Source organism: Aedes albopictus, chromosome 2 (genome assembly GCF_035046485.1).
Source record: "Aedes albopictus strain Foshan chromosome 2, AalbF5, whole genome shotgun sequence".
NCBI classification, from domain to species: Eukaryota; Metazoa; Arthropoda; class Insecta; order Diptera; family Culicidae; genus Aedes; species Aedes albopictus.
The window spans coordinates 59029288-59046480 of NC_085137.1; the positions used below are offsets into that span (position 1 = coordinate 59029288).

Below are 17193 nucleotides of genomic sequence, written 5' to 3' on the forward strand. Positions count from 1 at the left end.
AAAAATAATCCTGGAGAAATCCCCAAATAAAAATCCTTAACATTTATTTAATGAATTCCATAGAGAAATTCTTACAGGTATGCCTAAAGGAAAACCCAAAAGAATTTCTGAGAAAATATATAGAGAAATAAACGGCGGCATTTCTGATGAAATTTCTGTGTAAATTTCTGCAAGAATCTTTGCAAGAATGTCTTCCAGCCTTTCCACAGCAATCCTCTGTAGAAGTCTACGAAATCTGTAGAAAATTTTCTGAAGTAATCTTGGAAGATTTCCAAAGACTTTCTTAAGAAATCTTTGAGGCAATTTCTGGAAGGGTAATGTTTTGAAGGCATGCCTTAAGGAATGTGAATACATTTTGGGAATTTGCTTAATAATCGCTTTCGGAATTCCCAAAGAAATCCTTGGAGACAGTTCTTTAGAAAACTTCTTAGAAAATTTTGAAAGAGTTTTGGGCTTCTGATTCTCAATGTATCCGTGAATCATATTCTAAAAAAAAAAGTTCATGGAATATTTTTGAGAAGATTCATGGAAGGTTTTCTAGATGAATGCTTAGAAACAAAATCTTGAAGAATCTCTACTACAGAAATACGAAGCAATTCGTAAATAAAATTCTGGAACAATCTATGCATGAATCTATGAACTCTTTTTTGAAAGCTATCCGTGCAAGACTTTCTTAGGGTGTTCTTGGTGAAATTTCTAAATGACATTCTAAAATCTAGAGGAATCTCTAGAAGATTTTGGGTAAAAAAAATCTGACAGAATTTCGTTAGATATCCTGGATGATTTTTGAAGTAAATCTTCGAGTAGTTTCCAAAGAAGCCCCTGAAAAAAATTCTATAACAATCTCTGGAAGATTTTTTCAGGAACTCGTGAAATATTTTTTAAACGAACCCTAGGATTGATTTCAGCAAGGGTCCATGAGAGAATTATCGAAAAATCTGTAAAAGTTTGTTCAAAGTCATCGTTGGAGAAATTTGTAAAGAAATCCATGGTAGAAAATTTGGAGACATTTTTGAAGAAATTATTAGTCGAATTTATAATAAAAGCCATGGTAGATCATCTGAAAGAACCCCTCGAAAAATTTGTGAAGGAACCCTCAGTGTAGTTTCTATAGGCATCCCTGGAGAAAATTCCCGAATGGTTCTCACATTTTTTAAAGAAACCCTGGAGGAATTTCTAGAGAAATCCCAGGAAGTTTTTGTTGTCAGAAATTAAGATTTAAAAAATCCTTGGAGCAATTTCTAAAGCAAACTCCGGAGAAAGTTTTGGAATAATTCCTTTGGGAATCGTTTGAGAAAATGCTTAAAGGAATTGCCGAAGGAATTTCAGGAAAACAAATCAAAAAAAGTCTCAAAAAAGGTAAAGGAGGAATTCTACAAAAAAAAAATCATGCGCATCTCTTTCTGAAGCTTCTGGAGAAATCCTTAGAAACTGGACTTTGCTGTGGGAATTTTTGGTGAAATATTTGGAAGAATTTCCAAAGTACCGCAGTTCAAATTTTTGAAGGAACGTTTGAAACATTTCTGAAAATAGTTTCTGAAGGCATCACTGAATGTTTTATTCGAGGAATTGTCTGAAGATGTTTCTGAAGGAATCTCAAAACGCATTTTTGTAAGAATCCCTATTGGGATTCCTCTATAGAAGAATTTCTACTCATAGTCATGGATAGTTTTTTGGAAAGAATTTCAGAAGTGAATCATGAAAGATTCTTTGTGAAATTTTTAGAATAGAAGGAATGTCTAAACAAATCTACGAAGAAAATTTCCAAATGTATTTATGGAAGATTTTTTGAAAGAATCCGTGAAGGATTTTTTGGCCGAATACTCGGACAAGTTTCCGCAAACAAAAATAGAATAGAAGAATTACTGAAGAAATTTCTGGTAAATTTTCTAAAGAAATTTCCAAAAGATTCTCGAACGAATGCCTAGAGAAATTAATGAATAAACAACTAGAGGAATTTCTGAAGCAACCTTGGTGTGAATTTTTCGAACAATCTCTGATATGATTAATGAAAAATCATGAAGGAATTGGTGAAGCAAAGCTTGCCAAATTTCGTTAAATAATTCTTTGTGGCTCTTCTGGAGGAACACATGGAAGATTTTCTGAAATATTCTGGGAATTTTATTCGGAGACCGTCGTAACAAAGTTGAAAATTCTGGGTTCCCTTAATTTAATTTAACATCCCAGAATTGCAGCAAAAGGCGACTGAGCAGATAGCAGCACTAACCTACACTACCCGTACAGAAAGAACGTTCGGCAAATACAGCACAACCAGTAACCAGTAACCTAAATTTCCGAAAAATTCCCCTTCCCCTTGAGGAAGTTCAGATGGAATTCCTGGAGGAATTTATGAACTTTTTCAATTTTTTTGGGACAATGTCGGGGTTCTGCTAAACCGAACTAAGCGCCAAAAACTTTATTCCGAGATAACTAAGCTTAAAGTTCAACCACTCACAAATAAACAACAGCTAAGATTTTTTGAAACATTTCCACACACATGTAACTTACAAGCCTTTATTAATCATCAGAGACGAAGAATACATGTATTTTTTTTGAAATCATTGATATAATTACATTTCATTTTTCAGTACTTCGCACTCAGTTCACTCTGGCTGAACAAAAACATTGGAATATGGTTTAGACCGTTCGCAATGCTGTTTTATTTTGTATGGCGAGTTTTAAAATTTTTAAAACTCGCCATACAAAATAAAAGAGCATTGCGAACGGCCTTATAGTTCAGTGTGGCTGACTGTGTTTCTTTGTTTCATAGAAAACCATTCAGATTTTGAAAAAATCTCGATTTTTCATCGTCTATAAAGTTGAAATCGATATCACTCACAATCCTTTACGTGAATCAAAGAGGGCGCGTATAGTATGGTACCGCGGAGGTCTCAAAATAGTTTGAAACATGAACGGGGCAGAATTCCTCCCAGCTTAGCCCTTCACACCTATGTTTTTTTTATAGGCGGTGCCTGTGCTTTGTGCAGGCAAAGAGCAAGAGTGACTAATGACTATGTATATGATGTCCTTGCATTTCCTGAGGTCCTGAGATGTGAAAGTGGAGCAATTTGTGTACTTTAAATTTATGCTGGTCGAAGAAAACCATGAAAATGATCTGCCAAAGTGAACTAAGAAAAAAAAAATCGAAAATATTAAAGAGATTCGAACTTGGATCACTTAAGTGATCATCAATTTCTTCATCCAATGGTTGAGAAAACTCAATTTTTCAAAAAATGGTCTTTGATTCGGTTTAGCCGAACCCCGACCATTTATGCAAATAACGTAATTGTGTATGTCCATTGCGCAAAATATTGGTTTTTAAATCAATCATACATAGTATTGCAGACAATAGTGTTTCGTCCAGCGGTTGACAAGGCCCTACGTTGTGTTTACTTCTCCCGGGGGACTCGAAGAAGAACGAACTACTTCCGATTACTTTACGGTTTATTGCGCACCACAGAGAGGCAGTGCTCCTGCTCTGTGGTGGTTCTATTGCTTACAACTAAAGATACATAGAAACAGCTGCCGCTTTTATAGGCGGCAGCGATAGTACGGACAAACATTTGAATGCGCATCGCTACAATGTGCGATGCGCTGACGGGCTAGCACCACGCAGCCCAGTGCGACTGTGACAATAGTCGCTGGGCTGCTTGCTGCTAGCAGTGAAATAAAGACAACGCAAAACTCCTCAATTGAATGCGCTACAGCGCCGCTGCTACGGCAGAGGGTGCCTGAATGACGCCGTTCATGTGTGGCGCCAACAAATAGATTTCAATCGTAACAAAAAAGCGAGATATGTAGTGGTTTCTTCGTTATTTAGCGAGAATTACTAATATATGCCAAAAACTCCGAGCCTTTTATCAAAAACTCAATTTTCATGCAGTTTTTATATGTTTTTGTACATTTTGGCATAAAATTTACATAAAAATAAAACAAAAAAAATTGCTTCGATTTTATGTAAAATTCAATTTTATAGACATTTCAAAAATTGAAATGTCCACTAAATCGAAGTATACCTGTACTAGTTTTATGGTTAAAACTACTAATATCTTAAGATCGGAGCTTGAATATTGTCTCACAGAATTTAAAAAAATCGTTCGCGTGTTCAAAAGATCAAAGTAATTTTCAACGTCGGCAAACCCTAGCACATGAACGAATGAACAACCGGGTATATGGACAGCCGGCCTAACGAATGCAGTTATATTTCCCTGTTTACCGGCTCCGATCGAGATGAAGCCATGCTGCGTGAAAACGACAACAAACACGAACAAGTGTGGGTGTATTTTGCCAACCACGGACGGGGTGGTTGCCGGTGAGCTGAGATCCGGTTGCATAGGGTGAAGGGGCGGTAGCATCAGCTACCATCCTCACCCTGAAGCAACCGACGACGACAACGATGGACGACGCACGATGCCTAGAGCCTAGGTCTTTCTAATCTGTTGCTCGCTTGCAACTGCTCCGGTTCATCATTCTACGGTTGGATGTGAACGTTAGCGGAAGTGTGTTTTCGTGCTCCAACGTAACAATCAACGTTACAATTAGGTTACAAGTTGGTACGTTTCCTAGGTGTACATCACTCCTTAGCTATCCGTCGGGAAACTGGCATCGTGTGGATCCAAGTGTTAAGGCGTAGAGTGAAGCCTAATTAGTGAAATTGGTTAATGGCATTGAGCATTCGGATGGATAAGTGTGACAACAGGATTGAAGTTTTTGATAACTTGGTTATTAGTAACGAAGCATACTAATTAAGTTGATATACACTTGCTCTGATCTAGTGTTGGGCTCAAGTGACTATAGAGAATCGTAGTGAGTAGTGGCACAGTGTTCCTGCAAAATGCACTACTTCAATGCGCGACTGTGTGGTGTTTAAGTGGCGTCGTTCATACGTACGTAGCTGGGAAAGGTGAACGTTACACGTACCAGATGCAATAGAATTAGTAACCTACTAGACTAGAGGCTCAACAACCGAGTGCATATATTGAATAAAGAATAGTGTGCAGCTAATGACTGTGGTGTAAGTCACGTTTTCTGTCTTGTAAAATACAAATGTGAAAAGAACATACGTGTGTGCTGTAGAGGCTTACTGAATTTCACTATCTCGATTGGATTCATTCACTGGAGAGCATCACGGACAAACAAGGACTGAACTTGATCAGCTGCATTCGTTTGGTACATTCAACCGCAATCACACAAAAACATTTGGAGAATGAAAAACAGACTCGACTGGTGAGCCGGGTTGATTATATGCGTCATCTTGAAACTGGAGAATCTCCCCGAGCCTACAGGTAAGTGGAGCCATCATGCATTGTTGAATAACATCCCCCAGGATGTGAGGCATTTTACATTATTACCGTTTGCTTGGTTTAGAACGTTTTCTAATACGTGTCGAAAGCATGCGTTGTGTAAGTACATTTGCGTGTTAATCTTTTTGAAACAATTTGCATACATAGTTTTGGAACTATAACGAGGTTTTCTCAGGCCAGATTTAAGACCATATCCATGGTAATTGTTTTCATTATAATTTATTTATTTTGTTAGGAAACTGTTAATCTTCCTTTTTTCTAATATGAAATACCTCTGTTTGATAGTACTGTTAGTTAACCAAAACGAAGTTCGTAGCATCCTGCTAAATGTTTTGTCGTGTAATACTTCGGGTGTATTTCAAGGATGTGATTGAAAAACATCGAGCTATGGAAAAAAAATCTCAGTCTCAATTAGGGTAAATTCCCGGAAAGTTTCTTCTCCAATGAAATTACAACCACCCATTGATACTGAGGAGATTTTTCGTGAAGCGCAATGTTTGCATTCAGTGCTGGTAAATAGCGTGGAAGAAAATGTTGTGTGAGTAATGTAGCAATGAGTGGAAGCGCGTTGACATCCATACATATTTTAGGGTTTGCGACAATTCGACCTAATCAAGCGTAAGCAGCTTTCCACGGCAGGTGGCCCATCTCACTCCTCTGCCGAGTGGTTCACGACTAATGAAGTGTACAAGCTAGGACTGCTTGTGAATTGTTAGATGTTTGTTTGAAATGCCAATTGAACTCTGTGTAAGGCACTCTGTAGTATGAAAAAATTCAATAATAGTTATATTTTCAATGATATTTTAATGATGAATGAATACATACAGGGGATAGACAAAATGATCGGGATAGCCAAAATTTTCACTTTTCTTAAAATGGTCAAATGGCTGGAACTTATTGAAAAGTGCATCAAAAATCAAATTTTTACTGTAAGTTGATCAACTAGTTGTGTATCAGTGGTCGAAATTTGGGAAAGATCTTGCTATTCTACATGAAGTTAGAAAGATTCTAGAAAAAGTCATAATTAACCAACTTTGTTCTGATATATCTCCGGATTCAATGAACCGAATGCAGTGAAATTTTGAGCGTGTATGACTCATATAATGAGTTTTGAAAAAAGATTAACTTAATTTGAAATTAATAATAAGAAAAAAAGTAACAACAATTTCATTTATTTTATGATTTTTTTGTAAATTGGTCTAGTTTTAATATGCTTCCCATTACTTTTTCAATTTAAAGCCGATTATTTTATTAGTTTCCTTCAAAACATATTCAAATTGAAGTCAATTAGAGGGAAATAAAAAAACTATAATTACCATCTCTTTATTATAAAGCAATATTGAAATTTTGGATAATTTGGTGTTATATTAGAAAAATAATCTAAACGCTATAATTTTTCTCCGTGTTAACAATTTTAGGTTATGTCAAATGTTTTTCAATGCTTATCATATAAGTCATGAATGCTCAAAATTTCATTGCATTTGGTTCATTGAATTTGGTTTGATTCTTTTTTTCAACAGGTAACAACCATTTGTCCATTTCTATGTAGAAAAGTGAAAATTTTGCCTGTTCCGATCATTTTGTCTATGCCCTATAGTTGATTCTAATGACAAGGTCAAATATTCAAGTAGAATAAAACATTTTCGCAATAGAGTAACTCTCGCTGAGGCCGGCCCGCTATTTACACCTTGCCTTCAAAAATGTTTTAGGTGGCGATTTTCCAAAAGTCCTCGCCAAGAAAATAAGGAAAATGCATTTGCAATGAATTTTTATACCAAAACTTTTTTCCAGCATGTTGGCAACCACCGATTTTCAAAATTGAAAAAAAAATACAAAACGGCTGATAACTTTTGATAAGAAAAAAGACATCTCTAATTTTTTGATATATTGCGTATAGGGTAAAAGCCCCTTTAGTGGAGGTAGTACCAATAGTGGTGGTAGTGCCAGTTTAGTACTATATTGACCAAAAAGCTTGCAAATGACATTTTAATAGATGCAGCATAACAAATTAATAACATTAATTCAGTTTTGTGTTCAGGAGTTGACGAAAAACCTATTTTAAACAATTATTTTCCTTAATTTTTTTGCTTCTTTGCATCTATAGTGGTGGTAGAGTTCCTATAGTGGTGGGTCCCATAAGAATTCAATAGGATGCGCCACTACAAGAACCAATGTTAAATTTTAACTCCGTAATATGATCCGTGTACGAATAGTCGGTGCAAGTGATTTATTAGCAAAACTGAAATAAACAATGGTTTTTACATTTTTCCAAGCAAATTTAAGTGTAAAACTACCGAATAACGTTTTCAGACTTTTTATGTTGTGATCAATTTTATTCAATTACACAAGTTTACAAAATAAAACGAAACGTGAACTTCTGTCAACGCCCAAAATTTTTGAAGCACAATTTAGCGCTGGTTTCGAAACCGACCTTCAAAAAATTTTAAGTAGAACAGTTTTTGTGTTTAAGCTCAATATCGAGCTTTACAACTTTTCAAAATATGCAATTTACTTAAATTCAAATATACTGCGTTTTGTTCAACCAATTTTAAATCTTTGTCCATAAATTAAAAACTGAATACAATACCATTCGACCATCTGAATGCTGGTTTTGCGTCAGAGTGATGAAATTCAAGATATTGGCGAGTTTTAGGGACGTTCTCCTTAAATTTTAGCAAAATTCCCAAAAACTCTTGAAGAAATGTATTTTTTTCAATAAAAAAAAGCAATTTAAAAATTCTTTCTCGACGTTTATTTGACATATCATATGTAGGCGAGTTACAGTAAAAATTTCAGCTCAATCGGAGCAATGATTACGGAGAATGAGATGTTTGAAGTGAGCGACTTTGCTTAAAAATAGAACAAAAATCGATTTCAAATCATCAACCTTGTATGGAAAGTCGAAAAAATTTGCGTTATACTGTATTTTTTTTTCTTTCGTGTTTTCGAACTCAGGGCATGATTCTGCACTAAAAATGCTCATCAGCTTACCGAGTTTCAGGTTTTAGGGAAATCAATATTGGTTAAAATATCCTATTGCGATTATTTATATAAAAAACACATTTCTATTTGTAGGGTGTTGATCACCCTCAAATATTACGTACTAGATAACAAAAAATATCTTCTAGTTTCTTACTACATCAGAATTAATTGTCAAAACAGGTATAGACTGTTTCAAATACGCTAACGACTGACTTCCATTTAATTTTGAATACTAGACCCAAAAAAGTTTCTACGAACTCATAGAGCAAGCATTCTAACGAAGAAAATAACATACTCTTTGTTGATCTTTCTTGAAAACATTAAAAAATTGGTGTCTGTATACTAGAGTATTAAAAATGGAAGGTGTGCGAAGCGGTAGAAGCATAGTAGAAAAGAAAAAAAAAATCTTAAGCGTAAAAAAACTGTATCAAAAAGTAAAAGTATTTCTCACTTGAATATTTGATCAAGATCATCATTACGGGCCTACTAAATGCAAAAAAATATGTTTCAAATTTTTCAGCATCAGCAGTAGCAACGAAAGTTAACCCTTAAAGGACATGTACAACTTTTTTACATAGTTTTACTTATAGCTTCTGACCCAGTGGGTGGATTTTTAAAACCAAAATGTTTTTATCAAGGGGACTGCCCTTCTAAGCATACATATCTGTCTCATGTTAATTTGCATTCTTGCCGTGTTTTGAAGCCATTTGAAGTTAATTCATTTTTTTTTTCATTTTACATCACAAATAAATATTCCACGATAACGTCAAGCATCTTTCTGACATTGATTTTAAGTTGTAACTTTAGTTAGAGTAGAGGGACAGTATGCGTAGGAAAACAACATTGTACAGATATGCTTAGAACGACAGTTTAGTTGTGCTATTATTATTATTATCATTATTATTATTATTATTATTTATTCGTCAACAAGTTAAAATACAAACATCAATGACATGTACGCCCATCTTACTCTAACACAATACATTCTTAAATCTATTCTTTTTACTACACGAGAAACACTAAAGTCGAAAACATCATAACATTGATTAAAAACGCGGCACATACTCTGTAAAGGCTGATTTTGTCCATAATTAGTTCTAGCGGGACAAATGTACAGAAAATTGTGAAGACGAAGACTACGACTAGGGACATGAATTCCAACTTGTTCAAGAAGAGAAGCACAACTAACATCACCTTGTAATGAATCGGCTATGAAGCAAGCTTTCGCAAAACTTCTTCTAGATTTGAAAAAATTTGATGTTTGTACACTTCTGTTGATATACCATTTTAAATTCAAACCATATTTCTCAACTTCAGAATAATTCGGATGATCCAGGATGCCTCTATGATGCGTATACAAGTATCATATGATTCAACTGATCTTCTATGACTACCAAAACGCACTATACTAAGTTTCAAATGCACCCGATGCGTTATTACGGATGTAGATATGAAGACCTTAACTCCAGAATGATTTGGATGGTCTAAGGTATAGGCATTGATGTGCAGTTGTGGGAATGAGTAGCGTGACGTTACAACGTTGTAACGTCACGCTACTCATTCTCATTTTAAACATACTTTCCCATGAAAACTAACTGTTCAACAGATAATACTTATTGGAAATTTTACAAGGAATCAGAATATGCAAAAATATTTGAGGGTTTATGGTCGAATTTACGAGTTATAGTGAAAAATCTGACAGAAAAGGCGTTAAACGTTGTAACGTCACGGTAGAATGCGCAACGTGCATTTATTTGGCAATTTTTAATGAAAAATTCTCAAAAAATAGACCTTTCATCAGTACAAAAAAAAAAAGTTTTGCCGTCAATATAAACACAATATTTTCAAAACTTATACCCTTGAAGAATGCCTAGAGGTCCAAAGAAAAATACAAAAATATTGAAAAAATTTAAAAGTTGGAAAAATATAACGAAAAAATGATTTTTCGAGAATTTTCATGAAAAACCGTGATTTTAAAAAATTGCCCTGGCACCTTCACTTTTAGAAAATCGTTTGTTCTTGGGACAGCCTTATGAACAACCCCTACATCAACATGTACATCAACTGCTAAATTTACAATGCAACGCATGTTCAAGCGAAGCACGTGGCTCCCTTGTCATTCTCCACCGGCATTCCTGCTTTCCATAAGTATCCAATGACTTACGGATGAAGAAAAGTGGATTACAGCGAAAATAATGTGCCCCAGTACAAGACTGGAACAGGATGTCACCACAGTACAGCATTAGAATGAAGAAGCTCAAAAACAAAAGGGAAATGCACGAAAGGGGTAAATATGGTTCGTGCGGATTTTGAACGAATGATAAGACAAATGCCTTTTCAGGAGAATACTATGGAAACCACAGATGCAATCTGCTGTTGGTTATACAGTTTGGGACAATGTAAATGCATTAAAACTGTTTTTCCATACAAACTTTTCAACTTTAAATTGCAACATTTTAGACAGTTATCAATCAATTTCATTTTGTTGTAACAAACCACAACATACTTTAGAAACAGTTGCAAAAAAAAATTGCAGTACACAACGATTACAGACAGAAAAAAATGAAAAAAAAAAATCATTTGGAATTTTGCAAATGATGTCTTCAGATATTTTAACTGATATTTAAGGGACCTTTTGAGAAAAAAATACACTTGCATTAATATTCATCATGGATTAATGTTCTATGTCATAGAATTTCAGTATACTTTGCACTTTGAACAAAGTATGCATTTTTTTTAATTCATAAAATTAAAAATCGATGTTAATTTTTCAATGTTGGATCCCCCTTTGAATCAAAACAGAGGTCTGTTACACAGAAATTTCATTGCTTTGTGCCAATTAGAAAATCTCATTCCAAAAATTGAAGAATTTTGTTGTGCGTCATAGAAAAATTAAATCATTGATTGAAAAATAACGGGCAGATCTAAAGTCAATCTAACATTGACTAGTTTATATGGAGAAACGGTTTTGGCGCATTTTAGTTGTCCGATACTGTATCATCACGATACTGACTACACAAACCAATTCATGACCATTTTCTAGATGGCTCAACTCGAAACCATGTTTTTCTATGGATACTTCTCCACGATTAAGTATATGTCTAGATGGAGGCTGGGGGTACTTACCTGTGGCACTCAGCTACATTTGTCAAATTCTACATGCTCTTGAATTTTCTCTTCATAGTAAATGTCTAGCATGGAGTACAGCAATAACTTCAATCAAATAGATACTTTTACTAAAGGCTTCAATTCAAATGTGCATTGAAGTGTAACGCCTCGTAAAAGTTCCTAGAACTGACAATTCCCTACACATGATGGCACCATAACGAGATGATTTTGATTCGTTTCGGCGTAAAGGTCGTTGGTACATGCGGGTCAAAATTGGTGTATTTTCCACTTTAGCCGCTTGAGCTACAACCGTGTTGTGCCTCGCATTTGTCTAGCATTGGGAACGATTCATTCAGTGCGTCGGTTGTCACGTGTTTATGACGGCTGGCTGAAAAGTAGCTATTGATTTTGAAACGACGACGCAAATCGAACCAATGCAGAATGAAACTGTTGGTGGAAAATGTTCGTAGTAAATGGACTGCCATATCCTGAGCTTTGTCCTGAGCACAAATGAATGGGTAATTGGTACCTTCTAGGAGGCAAGGCGAAAAGTACTGCTGTAGTAATATGAGCCGATTTTCATACGTCGTTTCAAAATACACTATTGCCATAGGGATGATTCAAATATGATGTCCATCAATTTTCGGAAATTTTTGAGCTGTAACTTTTTGAAAAGTGCATCAAAAAATCTAAAATTTTTACTGGGAGTTGTTCAACTAGTTGTGCATTAATCAATGGTCGAAATTTGGGAAAGATCGCACTATTCTACATGAAGTTAGAAAGATTCTAGAAAAAATCATAACCATCTGATAGTCAACTTTGAACTGTTATATCTCCGGATTCAATGAACCGAATGTAATGAAATTTTAAGCGTTTATGACTCATATGAGCTTTGAAAAAAGTTTTAATAAAGTTGAAATTATTAATAAGAAAAAAAAGTAACAGTAAATTTTCTTCCGTATCGACAACTTTAGGGTATGTAAAAAAAATTTGAAAGCTAATTGTATAAGTCATAAACTCTCGAAATTTCATTACATTTGGTGCATTGAATCCGGAGATATAACAGTTCAAAGTTGGCTATCGGATAGTTATGACTTTTCCTAGAATCTTTCTAACTTCATGTAGAATAACCCGATCTTTGCCAAATTTCGACCATTGTTACACAACTAGTTGATCAACTTCCAGTTAAAATTTTAGATTTTTCGATGCATTTTTCAAAAAGTTATAGCGTTTTGACCATTTTTTGAAAAGTGATTTTTTTTTGTCTATCCCCTGTATGTATAATTACTCATTCCCAACACATCGCTTAAATATGTTTTGTTCAGTAAGACCAAAATAGGAACACTCTGTTGTACATTGGGGATGGTTTCCCTTACTACATATCAGAGCTCATCGTTATCTCTTTTGTTGTCATTTTAGAAATTAATCTGGATTTGGTATCATGGACTTCTTCTCTAACTCGGATTGGATTTGCCAAGCGGTAACAGCTTCATCTCATAGATCAAACCGTCCACATCTTTTTCGTTGTCATAGTTCTCCCACCGCAGCATGCAACAAAGCTCAAGCTCCAAATGAAGTTCACAACTAGTATTTCGAACGGAGCATGGCCACGGCCACCGCTTTCTGTCGAGAAACATGCTTTTGCATTTCAAATCCTCCGAGTGTGCCTCGTGATCTTTCTAGTCAACCATGTGACGCAGTTCGATGAAATAGCCTGACATCGTTCGATTGGTATCGGTGAATGGCTTGAACTGATAAACGTGACCGATAAGACGAAGACGCTTATCCAGGAAGAGATTTCGAGAACAGTTCATGCTTTGATGCAAATTCCCACGCACACGTGGGTAACACTGTGTGTGTCTTTGTTTGATGTACGCATGAAAGTTAACTTCAGTGGCAAAATGAAGTTGTTCAGGAATATCCAGATCTCTTCATTCAATGATAAACAATATTGAGTAATTAAAACTTTGAATGGAAAATAATATAAAGCACCTGTTTTTTTTTATTCTCGTACAAATTGGTCGAAGGTTCTCAGAATTTAATGAAATTTTTTTCATAGGTAGGGTTAACATATATATGAACAAAAACTGAATCAGGTCGCCTAATTTTCTGGAAAACTCCATTTCCACAGACACCACCTACTTTGAAAAATCATAACTCAAGAACGAAGCATCGTAGACATATGTGTTTGTTTTAGTGAAATGTTAAGCATATTTCTCCAACAATTAAAAAAAAGTTTTTACAAAATTTTCCCCTGTTGAGGAAAATTGGTTGGAAAAGTCGGAAAAACTATTTTCGAAGTCCAGAAAAATTCCCAAAAAAACATTCTTGAAAGGTAATTTTATATGCTGTATTCTGTAAACGTTTCAAGATGTGGTTATTCTCCGTTCCTGAGTGATGACCATTATTGTCTAAATTATGAGCCGTTTTCTTTGAAAAATCATAACTTGTGAACGAAGCATCGTAGACACAATTTTTTTTTTGTGAAATCGTAAGCAGAGCCGTAGCGCGGTCCAATGGTGCCCCATGGCAATTGAACATTGTCAATTTGCAAAAAAAAATGTTATGATTTATTTTCTTTTTAAGTATTTTACCCTTTAGTTGGATTTTGGTGTTTCGAAGAAACATTTTTTTTAATTTTTTTGTGTCTTTTTACTTGATAGAGTTTCAGAGGTTTTCAGGGATCCTCAAACGATCTATTTTACAAATTTTCGATAACTTATTCAATTGGTTTTAACCACATTCGCCATTAACTGTACAAAAGGTCTCTTCTGAAGTTCAATTAAAATATTTCTTAGAAAATATTAAGAAAATTTTCAGTAAACATTAGACAAATCATGGACATGGAAAATTAACAGGAGGAAATCCTGAAGAAATCTGAATCACTGAATAAAATTATGCGAGAATCTAATAATGTAGTAATTCCTGCAGGAAGATCCGGAGATATATCTGATGAAAACTTGGGAAACATTTCAGCAAGAATTTCTGATGAAATTCATGGTAAAATTCTTGCAAGAATTCCAGGAGAAGTTTCAGAAGAAATTCCTGAAGGATTGCCTGTCAAAAATTGTGGAAAACCAGCGGAATATATTTTGTAAGGAGAATTTTTGTAGGAATTCCTGAAAAAGTTTCTTAAGGAATCTCTGGAGGATTTTCTAAAACAAATCCCTAGGAGATTTTATGAAGAAATCCCTGAAGGAATCCAATAACAGATTTTCTAAAGGAATATCTTGATAAATATCTGATATTATTCCAAATGTATTATTTTTTGGAAGAGTTAAAGAGGATGAAAAGTTTTGTAGATGAGTTCTAGCAGAAATTTATGGAGTAATCTCTAAAGAACATGAACCAATTTCGGAAGGGATCAATGGGAGATTTTCTAAGCGATATGAGAGATTTCTTCTTTCTAAAGAAATCAGTAGAAGACTTTCTGAAGGAAATTGGAATTTCTAAAATATTCTATAGATGATCTTCTAAAAAAATACTGGAAGAATTTCTGACGGAATTCTCAGAGAAATTTATGAAGGAATCGTTGGAAAGATCTCTACAGGAGTTTCTATACCGAGGAATCTATGACAAACCTAATCCGTAATCCTTAAATATATTTTTGCAGGAATCTCTACAAGAATTTCTGAAGAAAACTTTGGAAAATTTTGTTTAGAAACTCATTGTAGAATTATCCATGAGAAACTCAGGAAAAATAGTGAAATAAGTATTGAGAAATAGAAGTATCAACCCCTAGACCAATTTTTGAAGAAATCTGTGGAGGAATTTCTGAAAGTATTCTTAAAAAAAATTATCTCTTGAAAGATTTTTTGAAAGAATATCTGCAAAAATTTCTTGGCCAGGTTCATCGTCATCAGAAATTTTTTATTTTTTGTGAAAGATAATCTTATAAAATTCTTGGAGAAACATCCGGAGGAATCTTTTGAATAATTTCCTTATATAACTTCCTGATAGCCTCCCTGCTGGAATTTCTGAGAGAATCCCTCGAGAATTTTTTGTGATAAATCTTCAGAAGAATTTTGGATTTGATTTCCTCAAAGGATTCCTGAAGAAGTTTCCGTAAGTATTTCAGTAGAATATATTTGAGAATTTTTCAAAGAACTCCATAGATGAATTTCTAGAACAGTTTTTGAAAGATTTTGTGAAAGAAACCTAGCAAGAAATTCCGAAGAAAGATATGATGAAATTTATTGGGGACTCCTAAAATATTCAATTTGTTGCGTTGCGTTGCGTTGCGTTGCGTGGTAACGGAGTAATTCGTAGATTGCATACTGAAAGTTGTCATGTTAAAACTTTAATACTCCTATTCTAATTGCTTATGGATTGCTATTTGGGAAAGAATAGCTATCCAATCAGAGGTTGAAGTAAAAAAGACATGAGAACTTCCATTGCCGGCCACGCCCATCTTCTCCGTTACGAGGATAGGAAAGGATGTGATGATATGACACCTACTTTACAAGAGGTCAGCAACTCACCGACACCCCCATAAGTGTCAAGGAGTTGGATATATGGAATGGGTTGATTGAGGATGGGGATTCACTATAAGCGAGTGATGCGGCAAGATTCAGATTGTGTAATTGTATTTGAGTAGATCATGTAGATGTGTTGGTGTGAGTGTAATTGTTTTAGTGTATTTAATCACCAACGTTGGGAGTGACATAGCTAAGAAATTTTGTCACTCCATGGGCCTTTTTGCTTCAGGGATGGGGCACAGGCATTTGGACCATGTGTCCTGGCTTACAAGCCTAGGCTTAAGCGCCATTACTCGCTCTCTGAAACGAAAAGAAACACAATTTGGCCTACCTCAATTAACCTACATATAGCGTAGCATGGGAAGGGATAGTAGGGAAGGGATGATATCTATTTATCGAGGTGCCAGCGACTCACCGACGCCCTCGTAAATAGAAAGCATTGGGATTTTGGTTTGGGAATGGTCTGGGATTCAGTATAATTGAGTATTTTGTCTGGATTATCATGGTTATAGAAGGTTTTATTAAGACAGATAATTTTCCTTCCTGAAATGTATGAAATTGTTAATTAAGAAAGATCTCACCAAGTATATGTCGTCCGGCCGGAGGAGCAGGAACCACTCACATACAATTTTCAGTTTTCATTCTATTATATACTAGCTGACCCGGCAAACCTTGTATTGCCCATTTTTATTGTAGATTTTGCACTACGACAAAGTTTTTTTTATTTATTTTTTGTTAATTTTCTTAACTTCTTCTACATATGAACAGGAACATAGCCACCATGAGGACAAACTGAACCATTCAAAAATTCATTCATTGTAGGGGAAATAGTTGTAAAATGAATACCCTAAGCGTTTGGTGAATTTTTAATGGAAATATGTAAAAATCTTGCATTTTTACCATGTAATATCTTGGGTGGGATTATGTTCTAAACATTCTAGAATAATAAAAATTGCTCAAAACTATACAGTTTTCTTTATTTTTTTTTCGATTGTAAAATGAACACATATTTAAAAGTTCATTTAAACGTTTAATTTCGCTATATGTAACTGCTTGTCAGTAAATTTGATGTAAATTGTTTGTGCTACGATTTTAAAACTTCTTATATGAAGTTTACAGTGTATTGAAATAATTATTTGAAAAAATGTACTAAAACACGCGGATTTTCTAAGAACAATCTTATTCTGTTGAAGCAAAATATGTTTTCTTAACTTTTTACTCTAGTTATCTAACGATATACGTAAGAGATTTCAGTACATCTAGTTTGATTAGAATCTTATAAAAATTATATAAAGTTTCAACCAACTGTTCATTTTACCCCT

The 17193-nt window shown here is 34.6% G+C and overlaps 1 protein-coding gene across 8 annotated transcripts in view; it reads left to right on the plus strand.

Moving 5' to 3' along the window:
* Positions 1-4443: 4443 nt before the first annotated feature.
* The window catches only part of LOC115265592 (protein timeless), a 238024-nt gene continuing 225274 nt past the window's right edge, over positions 4444-17193 (plus strand). For 4 of the 8 annotated variants that reach the window (XM_062849715.1, XM_062849713.1, XM_062849712.1 and 1 more), the window contains exon 1: positions 4444-5285. The gene's annotated coding sequence lies outside the window, so the exon portion shown is untranslated. The remainder of the gene's footprint in view (positions 5286-17193) is intronic. The other 4 variants (XM_062849714.1, XM_062849716.1, XM_062849717.1 and 1 more) reach the window with 2 other exon arrangements.